Source organism: Eptatretus burgeri, chromosome 11 (assembly GCF_056783735.1).
Source record: "Eptatretus burgeri isolate ZD-2024b chromosome 11, Ebu_testis_v1, whole genome shotgun sequence".
Taxonomy (NCBI): domain Eukaryota; kingdom Metazoa; phylum Chordata; class Myxini; order Myxiniformes; family Myxinidae; genus Eptatretus; species Eptatretus burgeri.
The window spans coordinates 28439830-28443616 of record NC_140971.1 but is presented as its reverse complement, the minus strand read 5'-3'; positions in this window follow the sequence as shown (position 1 = coordinate 28443616).

Here is a 3787-nt window from a genome sequence, read left to right as displayed (position 1 = left end):
CCGTGACTTCCCGGCGTTAGTCCGAGAAGGTCACGACGGAATTGTCCGTCCGGTGGGCGACGTGCCGCGATTCGAGTTACGTGGCCGCTCGCACGCCGGCGGGCGCGAATTCGCAACACTGGTGTCAGGTCGTGGGACACAAACCCATCCCCCTCCTCGCGGCACTGGTGTCGGAGAGCGGGAAAACGGGCTCTCCTGTCTCCAGCTAAATTCACGGGAATCGGTCCAGGGGTGAGAGGAGCGACCCCCGATTCCCTCCAAATTACGAGCGATTTAAATTAACCCTTTACGAGAGATAAGATGGCGTCTCAAGGCGAGCGGGAGCCAGGGGTATTAGAAATGGATTTAGAATGTGTAGAGTCCATGGTCCAGGATGAAATCCCTGTGCAGGAAATGTTGGTTGTACAGGATGAACTCGCCCAACTGAACCCAGAGCCCGAAATAGGTGCGGCGGCGGCCGCGGTGTATGACACCTCCCCTCCCCCTCTCCACCAAAACCCTTCCCCGATCCCTGCCGAAACGGCTCACCCAAGCGCACCCGACATGGCCCAGCTATTCGCCATGCTGGCAAAGATGAATGCGGATGCGCAACAAATGAATGCGAACATGAACAAGCAAATGAACGAAGTGAAAACGAAAATGGATACTAACACGAACGAAATAAATGGCATGAACGAAAAGATGGATACAAACACAAACGGAATGAAGGCGAAAATGAAGGAAGAAATGAAAGAACTGCGGGGTGAGACGCAGAACATGGGCCGAAGCCTGCAGGCGGGCATGAAGGCGGTGACCAGGGAGCTTAAAATGGCGACTCCAAGTGTGGGAGCGAACGAGCTGGGAGGGTGTGCAACGGCTGTCAGGCCCGCGGTGGAGGCGGGTGACAAAGTAATTCGGGGGACGTGTTGGGCGAGAGGCGTGACGGTGACTGAGAGGGAAAAACTAATTGGGGTGACGGAGACGTGCACGAGGGAGATAAGAGACTAGGTGAAAGGAATTGCGAGGGAGAGAAAAGAACAATTAAGACGGAAAGCAAGGATGAGGTACGCGGAGATCGTGAAAGAGCAAGGAGTGAAACAGGGGGAAGGACGGAGTGACTTAAGGAGAAAGCAAGGTTGACCTACATAAAGATAAGGGAAAGATGCCAGAAAGAAGCAGAGACTAATAGACACGAGGGGACAACAGAAACTAATAAATGTAAAGAGACACGGGAGATAGAGGGTGAATTGGACGGGGTTAGAGACGCGCACACACACACGGAGGTAGTGGAGGACAATGGGGGTGAGCCGGCGGACTGGGTAGAGACCCGGTGCGAGCAGCTGGATGGCCTCCTCCAGGAACGAGGGGAGGGAGTATGCCCCCTTGAGGCGAGTCACGACCAGGTGGGTTCGGTCGTGCTTTGCGAGGTTGAGGGGACGGGTGCTGTGGACAGGTGCACGGACAGCTTGGGGGATATAGAGGCCCCGGAGACCCTTGTGGGGACACAAATCCCCAGTGTGGTTGTCCCGGTGTGTGTGGTGCAAGGTGTGAGTGTGTCCCCGTGTGTGGAAGCGACCCCGTGTGTGTGGTGTGGTGGTAAGTGTGCAGAAGGGTGTGCTTCCCAGCACGCCGTGTGTAAAAGGGGCACCGCAAGTGGAAGAGGCCGCACGAGTGAGTGGAAGGCCGCGAGTGAGTGGAGCCACGTGTGCGAGGGAGGTGGCATGCGTGAGTGAACGGCCGAGTGCAAGGGAGACTGTGTGTGTGAGAGAGACAGCGTGTGCAAGGTCGCTGTGTGCAAGGGAGATGTCGGTCGGCATGCGGGAGAACGCATCCGCGTCTCCCGGTGTGAATGTAATGGAATGGTGTATGAGCGTCGTGACACGCGGGAGTGCGTGTGTTGAATGGCGACGGAGACTGCGACAGAGGAAAGAAAGCCGGGTAGCGGCTGTAGATGTTTTGCGCACCGCTCCAGGTTCACCCAGCAGCGAGCGCGAGGTCCGTGCTGTGCAACGCACGAGGCCCCCACGTGCTCGCTTACGGGAGTGAAGCCCGGTCCGGAAACGAGCGCGGTGAATGTTGCCGATCCCGTGACGGACAAAGTTTAGGTAGGTAACCGGATTTGGACCGGACGGGTTCTCCACGCGGGCGTGTGTGTTAAGCTCCAACGGGTAAAGCACATGTGTTCGCGTGGGGAACCCCTCGAGACGTGGGGCTTGTGTCTTTTTTATGCGCACGGTGACGTCATGGCTGCACGTGTGGTTGGAATCCGTCAGGAGGGGTATCCCTGCCGGATGATACCGTCCAAGGAGGGACGAGGTACACGTGCAGCTGCATGATGTCACGGGCAGGTGCAAAGTGCACGAGCTGTGAGTTGCTGCGCTGGTGCTGCGCATGTGGAAAAAAAAAAGCAAGCCTCACTTTCGGGTGAACAGGATTCCCCAGGCAAGGGGTGGATGATCCCCTTGACCTGGGCACAGGATGGAAACTAGTTAGGGGGAAGGGTTAGCTTAGCTAGACCGACTTCATGGGGCAGGGGTAAGTCCTCATGGAGTCCGTGGAATGGATTAGTTAGAGGGATTTAGTGAGCTTTAGGTTGGGAAAGTTATTTTAGAGATTTGGAGACAGTGACAGACTTGTGAATGTGTAGAGGGGACGTAGTTTAGCGACGTAGTGTTAAAAGGAATGTGCTGTAGTGTAAGGGATGACGTGGGAGCACGAGTTAGTTAGGGGATGCAGATAGAAGGATGGCAGAGTTCAGCGGTGAGTGTGTTGAAGAGTTGGTGAGTGAAGTGGAAGCATGTGCTTGGTGAGTGAGTGAGGCCAGCGGGTCTGTGTGTATGGAGTGATTGGGGAATGCATGGTGCGATGAGTGATTGGGGGGAGGAGTGACTCCCGCCCAAGGGACCCCGGGGTCAGTGTAGACTGAGTTAGGGGGTCAGTCAAATTGACAAAATGGAGGTCGTTTTGCTGTTGGTGGGAGTATAGGCTCGAAACCCGTTTGGAGGGGTGCAGGAGCCCTGTTGACGGGCTGGGAGCATGGCTGCGAAAGGTGAGTAGCGCTGAGTGGGTACCCCGGGCACCAGGCTAGTCGGCCGTAGTAGGCCAAGGGCCCATGGGGGGCCGGGATAGCGTAGTGGGCACGGGTGCGTCTGCTTGGTGCGGGGGCCCGGGGCGCCATTAGCCGCGTGGGCAGTGTTGTGGGCACGGGTGACCCTCGGAAAGGGGTCCGGGAAGCCAGTCTGCCACGTGTGCGTTTCAGGGGAGGTGCCATGGGGGGCACTCCCCGGTGTTTAGGGAGCTGGTAGGCTCGGAGGCAGTGTCGTGCCCGGGGGTGCCAAAGCTGGAGATTCGGCAGAGGGTCGTGCCTGCTAAGGGGAGCCACGCGTCCCAGCCATGAGACCGTGTGAGGGCACGGAAAGAAAATTGGGGGGCGAGGCCCGAAATTTGAGAGGACACCAACACAGGCGACGGGAATCTGGGTTGTTAGAACCAATAGTTTAAGCGAGAGGCGTTTGTTGAAAGCCCCGGGGAAGTTTAACAGTTAAATGGTTAGGGTAGATTAGGAAGTGTACCCCTCCGCACCATCCATCCCCTCGCTCTCGTTGTGGGCCGCTGGACCCACTTTGGGTTAGATCGCTGAAGTCTGGGGAGGCCATCTTGAGGCTTCGTTGGGCCTCGACACAGGACGCTAGCTCTCCCTTATTCCCCTCCGGGAAGGGAACGTAGGGGTTGGGAGTAGGCTAGGTGACGAGATAGGCTAGGTGACGAACAAGGACGATAAAGGGGGTTAGGGGACGAATTATAGTGG